A 7,247-nucleotide genomic window follows, 5' to 3' on the forward strand; every position below is an offset into this window, starting at 1 on the left:
TAGATTATAATATCTTTACCTTGCTTACATCTTTCAGTTCCCTGCAATATATCTACGGTATTTTTGTCTGTGTAACAACACACAGAAAACACACACCCAAATCAAACACAAATTACGTATGCCATCTTATTTTGCACTCTAATTTTATCCACCTCAAGGAGCCAATTAATGCACGTACAAGTACAATTGTAATGTTTGGAAAGATTCATCATTGAGGAAGTATGGAATGCTGGCTCAGCTGGAGACTGAGGATAGAAAAGAGGCTTTGAATTTTGAAGATGAGCAGGGAATTTACATATAATGCCAAACAGTCATTACATTACAAAGGCATCAGCACAACAAACACACACACACACACACACACACACACACACACACACACACACACACACACACACACACACACACACACACACACACACACACACACACACACACACACAGACTCTTGACAACCTCTTTCTTAACCTTTCTTTCCAAGGTGATTAGAACACTGAGTGCTGCTAGTGAGGAAAGACTGTTGAGGGGAGTGACCCAATAATGCCTCTGCTTTGTTTGCGTTGTATTTTGACTGCAAATGACCAGTCACCTCTTGACCAGTCTGGCAATCAAGGGAGTGCTCTTTTGGTGTTAGCTTTTCATAACAAATTGTGTCTGCTAGGAGCATGGCCTCAATAAATGAGGGACACAGAAGCCTAAATATAGATATTATGGAGGGGGGAAGCACAAACACTCCACGACAAACACTATTAAGGCTGGATCAGAGATAGAACAGGAATAGCGCAAGAAGACACACACACACACACACACACACACACACACACACACACACATGCATTCACACATATTCACACGCTTACTCAAACTGAAACAACAGTGTGAATTAATGTACAACAGAACTGGAACTGATGTAAAGAAAGCCAATCTTTTAATCATGCCTTCTAGATTTATAACAAGTGCTGAAATGATTAGCTACTCCAAATATCCAAATCACTTAGTAAATTGACAGAACATTAAATATCATTTTAAACCACATGTACTCTGAAAAGTGTGATTTATGAGCAATTTTATTTACAGAACAGTAAAGTGAACATGTTGGAAATCATCATTAGCTGCAGCCATAGTTTCTAGTCTTTAAGACCTGACTCATGTGCCAGGACTGGCGGATTATTACTTTAGTCATTGTATGGTCCATAATGGTGATGAAAAACAATGAAATAGAATATACTAAGTAATGATATTAACAGTAAGAAAGTCCCTTGTCTGTTTGTCATTTGTTCGGTTCATCAGCTATATTCCCTGAGTGCTTCTCCTCCACTTGTCAGCCCCCCTGGCACTCAATTCTCCCTGCACCAGTGGGCTGTAGCTTGTGTATGTATGTGTGTGAGTGAGTGTGTCTGTGTGTGTGTGTGTGTGTGGGGGGGGGGGGGGGGGGGGGGGGGGGGGGGGGGGGGTAGAGAGCCCCAACCTTCCATGTAAGAATATTTAAAGCCCTCTGGGATGGTTGGCTAGTTAGCAGAGACAACACCTGTGCATGAGTGAGAGTATGTCATTGTGTGTGTGTGTGTGTGTGTGTGTGTGTGTCAGCCTCATCTCCAGAGGGCAATAATGAGCTGCGGTCAGGGTCAGGGGCGCTGACTTATGGAAGCGCATTGATCCGGCAGGTCTTGCAGTGATTGAGGGTTGTTTGTGTGGACAGTAGCTTCCCATCACTGAGCGCCGAGTGCTGCATGGTGGATAAGAGGAAAAGCCTCGCAGTCTGTCTTCCAAACATGATGTGGAACATAATATTCTCCCTGATTGCATCCACAGTAGTAGTGAACAACCTGGCTGATCCATAAGGCAAAAAAAGCACTTTATTAGTAGCGTATATTATGTCTTTCATGTTGTTACTAACTGTTTATAAGTGAACTAATACTGTTGTTTCATTCTTTGTAATAATGCCTTATTTATTTATTTATTTTTGTTAATTTCAGTAGCAGGAATATAATTTTAGCACCAAGTCGGACATGTACAGCTCACTTTGCCCTTTAGCTAAAATATTGATGACCCTGAGAGCATTCGTTTTGTGCTCAGGTATCAAATGTCATATCAGCCCTATTCCCCATATTTGGAAGGTCCTGGCTCAAACTCAAAAAAGATGGTGTTGAATATAAAATGATGCTTTAGGCCTTAATTTGGCTTCCACGCAAACCTATGGGTGACAGCAGTTAATATTTAATTGTATTACTTTAAAATCCAACACATCAAATGAGTCCTTTCAAGAGATCAAGGGCAGAGCTTCAGATAGCTTGTTTTGCCTCATCAGTGTTACAAAATCAAGGGCACTGTGTACAGTGATTAAAATTGCCAAAAGTACTTATAGTTTGCAATCTGCATTCATTTCATATTCATTCTTTTTTTTTTTTATTCAACAACTTTGTTAATTTTCTGTAAACAGCAAAGCATCTTCTTGGGACCTTGCAGTTTCCTCAACAGATATGCCTGCACTGTCTGCACAATTTACTAATGCTAATTTGTGCAGGTTGAGCTCTTGTCCATGTAGAAGTGCTGCTGGTAGATCCTGTAAATCAGTCTATGACAAGAACATAGGAAGGCTGCAGTAGTAGAAGAAGAAAGCCTGAAACAACAGAGGTGTGACCACTGCTGAGCTTGTAGTACATTTTTATTCCTCTGGTGTATATAAATAAAATTTCTGCTTATTTCTGTGCTTTGGAAAAAAGTACAGATACTAATATGTAATAATAAATGTTACTGGTCATAAAGCATGGAAGAGAGTGACTGCTAGAATAGGGTTAATAGCAGTACTGATATACAAGCAGAGGCTATGGGGTTTTACATGTTTTACATATTTTGAAATGCATTCTAAATTTTGCTGGGAGTCAAGAAGGAAAGAAAAGAAAGTCGATTGGACTTCCCAGAGACCCAAAAGATGAATTATCAAAAATAAGTCTTCCACTGCGATTTACATTTTTTTTTAGAGACAAGAGTTAAATGTGCACTGCAGACACATTTGTGGAGGACGCCAGGTGTGTTTGCATGTTTCCAGCTCAGGAGCTTGACAGTTAAACTAACAGGTACTATGCTGCAGCCTTTAATAAGGTCTGACAGTCAGCTTTCAAAACACCTCGAGGCAAACAGGGTCCAAACAAGTCAAACAGTTGGTGCTCAGATTGAAGGTGTGTCTGTCACAAAAACTGCTAAATTATTTAACGCATCAAAGAAGTAACCAATATTTGGAGAAGCGGAAAAAAGATGTTACAAGTCAAAGCTCACTGACAAGGAGAGATGGAGGTTTCACAGAAAAGTAATGCTAAAAGTGTAAATTTACAGGGTTTGGAACTGAATAGAAGCTCTAAATCAACACCTCTGTGACAGTCTTGACTAAAAGCCTACATCAAGACTCTCAAAGCTCATGTTTATAGTAGAGCTGTTATTAAAAAGTCCAGGCCAGTTCAAACTGACATAACCTGAATGTAAGAGCCACTGGCAGTATAAAGATGATGTTACTCTTTCATCTCTTCCCTACCTTTAGAAAAAGCCAGAGCGCGTCTTCATCTGACAGTTAACTGTTACTGTGTGTTTTACTGCAGCATGTGTTGTATCTTAATGGTGCAACTCCTGGGAGTCTTTAAGTTAGAAGAGTTCTGCAGGCTAATGTATAATTTAAGACACAAAGGGTCAACACTTATACTCTGAGATAATGCCTTGCACACACACACACACACTGCTGCCAAAATTTAAAACAGCTGTCATGACCACCACAATGATGATCAGCACCTTACTTGACCTTCCTAATCACCAGATGTAAACATCATTAAATGGTAATGTGAACTTCTCGAGCCTGGAGAGCCAAGTAGATTTCCATCTCCCTCAATCCCCCAACGTGCTAGAAGCATTCTCCTGTAAAAAGGGAATCTGATATGTTCTGACACAGTTCAGGAAAGGTATGACAGCCTTTCACAGAGGACTGACAGTGTTATGAAGAGAGGGGCTCTTCTCTCAAGAATTTATTTAATACATTTCCATCCCATACACCACAGCAGGATAATGGCATGTTTATCCACTGCAGTGTGTTTCTGTGGCAAGAACAACTGCTGGACACTGTACTTGAATGCTCTATCTATCTATCTATCTATCTATCTATCTATCTATCTATCTATCTATCTATCTATCTATCTATCTATCTATCTATCTATCTATCTATCTATCTATCTGTCTGTCTGTCTGTCTGTCTGTCTGTCTGTCTGTCTGTCTTCTGTCTGTCTGTCTGTCTGTCTGTCTGTCTGTCTGTCTGTCTGTCTATCTTCTATCTATCTATCTATCTATCTATCTGTCTGTCTGTCTGTCTGTCTGTCTGTCTGTCTGTCTGTCTGTCTGTCTGTCTGTCTGTCTGTCTATCTATCTATCTATCTATCTATCTATCTATCTATCTATCTATCTATCTATCTATCTGTCTGTCTGTCTGTCTGTCTGTCTGTCTGTCTGTCTGTCTGTCTGTCTGTCTATCTATCTATCTATCTATCTATCTATCTATCTGCTTTAGAAGATTAGAGGATGTGCTGCCTTTTCACTTTCATGACAACATTCAGTATAGATATGCTAACATTTAACTTGTTAGCATCATTTAAAACCTGTTATTACAGGAAGTCACAGAAAAAAACTGTGAATTTTGAATGCTGTAAATCATTAGTTTTCTTGTGAAAAAAAGTACATTTATGTCCATTTTACATGAATTGAGTACTAAATATTTTGTCAAAAAGTTATTATTTTTGCTTATTATCTTTGCACCGCCTTTTTTTTAGATATTAGCTAAGGACAGGTAGGTGATATGACAGAGAGATCAGGGGAGTGACATGCAATAAAGAACTAGCCAGACCAAAATTGAACTGGGGACACCCTTGATGGTGTCTGCACCTTTGTGGTATGTACGCTAAGCACATGGCTGTAGAGTCATCCTGAGCCTATACATTTGTATGATAAAATATTAATAAAGATGGTTTTTGCAATATCTTGAAGCCTTCTTTTCTTATATTTATGTTAGCATTGCCAGTGTTCTTTTCTCCTGCCTTTTACTGGCACATTGCTCTGTGACTGCTGACATCAACTATAAATCAGAGTGTGGAACTCCAACCATCCATCCATACATCCATCCATCAATCCATCCATCCATCCTTCCAGACACTAATCTTTGTTCTTTTTGTTCTTCTTTTTGCATTACAATCCCATGTGCTTCAATACAAACAAAATGAACCGGCTCAGGAAGACACTGTCCCATGAACACAAATGCCAGAGGCACAAAAAAATGTGAACTGACCGATACTATAACACACTCTTTCAACACGAACCCAGAGCAACCCTGGTCTCCCTTACTCAGAGGCAATATTAAGCTCTGCACCATGGGTCACATACACACCTTGAGCCACTGACTGTGATTGGCTCATGATTCCATCCTCCTTTACACCACCACCTTTGCCAGTGAGAGAGTGTGTGACCAAGCTGATTCACTGGATAAGCAGATTATATTGAGGGGAGGTGAAATTGGGAAACTGTTATGGCCCCCTGTTGTGTGTTCATTATATATTTATATGGTAATATTATATATGCAAATGTAAAAATGTAAAAAAAAAAAAATGTTGAATGTATTTCTTTCAAAGCTAAACACTACACAGTGTTTGAGACCAAAAATAAAGGCTTCAATAAAAGCCTTTATTTTCTATTGTATTATGTAGCTAAGCAATAGTTATAACACCAACAGTATATGACATCCAGAGACTCACTTGTCTCATGGCAACAAAAAAGACATAATTAGTGAATGGCATGATACTTAGGTAAGTCTTTGGGAATGTTAGTCAGTAGTATTGCCAAAAAATAAAACAAGAATGCTTAAACTGTGCTGACTGCTTTGTGTATCTCTCAGCAGTCATGCCATTCAGGCAGCTAAACTAAAAACACAGTCCCATGTGCAATGGGTGCAATAAAATGAGTGTTTCTTCACATCTATGAGTTAATCTATTTATTCTTAAATCCAGAAGCTGGCGTTTTCCAGAACATGTTTCTGAAATGGTGGGGAAATTCATTTTATGACACTACAATAAATGCTTGCAAAACAAGCACAGACATGACAGACGAGAGTCACATGTATTGAGATTCAGATGAGATCTAGTTTCAACTGTTCACACATGCAAATGTATGAAACAAAAGCCAGAAATTTGCTCTGATGGGTTTTTTGCGTGCGTGCGCAGTCTCGCTCTCTCTCACACACACACACACACACACACACACACACACACACACACACACCACACACACACACACACACACACACACACACACCAGAAAAGTAAAATGGACTTGGGTTGACCTTGGCTTACCAAACACATTCTTGTTAACCCCAGTGTCCCCAAAGCACTCTCCTTTAAGGTATTCAGCCTTTAAACTGTAACACAGGTTTGGTTTCAATGTCAACTTTTGGCCTTATTCCATTTCCTCTCCATTACATTTCAACCTCACATTAGAGGGCTGAAACTTCAGTTGCCGTACGTTGGCAGGGGTACCTGCTGCTGTTAGTCATCATCCCCTGAGAACAAACACCAAATGTGATTTTAAATTGAGTATGCTGTAGCGGCTGAACAATTTCCACAAAAACATGTAGACACTGATTGGGCCACACCGCTCTCTGCAATCACTGGCCTGGTTTTTCTCATTCACAGAAGAAATTGTGTATGTGATCTGTGTTTTTTGAGACTGGAAAACCAGCCACTGCTTTGTGTACTCAAGGAGAGGTGAATTATGATGGCAGAGGAGTGAGGGGGTGATCATGGAACAGTACTGAGACAAACTGGTATGTATCATTATGTTACAAAAGCCAAAAAAAGTGACACTATTTACTGTCAGGTGGACTTTGTTCCTTTAGAATACATGAGGAATGTGTTGTTTACCTAAACGCAAAACCAGTGTCTGTTTGTCTTAATATTTTAACCACCCCACTGTTTCCCTGCTAGCCTTTCCTCTGCTCATCTACGTGCTTGTACCCTCTAGCTGGAACTGGCTCTAGCACCCATGTGGTCAGGATGGATGGATAGATTGAAAGTTAGATTTCTTTCATGTCTGCCTTAGTTTTACTCCTACTTTGCTCTGATTCTCTTCACCAGTGTGTAATTTATGTTTCCCCGTTGTCCTTTGTTCATCCCTGGGTCCTTGTGATTATTTCTTGGATTTTTGTGTTACTTCACATCTTACGACTT

The sequence above is a fragment of the Archocentrus centrarchus genome, chromosome 1 (genome assembly GCF_007364275.1).
Source record: "Archocentrus centrarchus isolate MPI-CPG fArcCen1 chromosome 1, fArcCen1, whole genome shotgun sequence".
NCBI classification, from domain to species: Eukaryota; Metazoa; Chordata; class Actinopteri; order Cichliformes; family Cichlidae; genus Archocentrus; species Archocentrus centrarchus.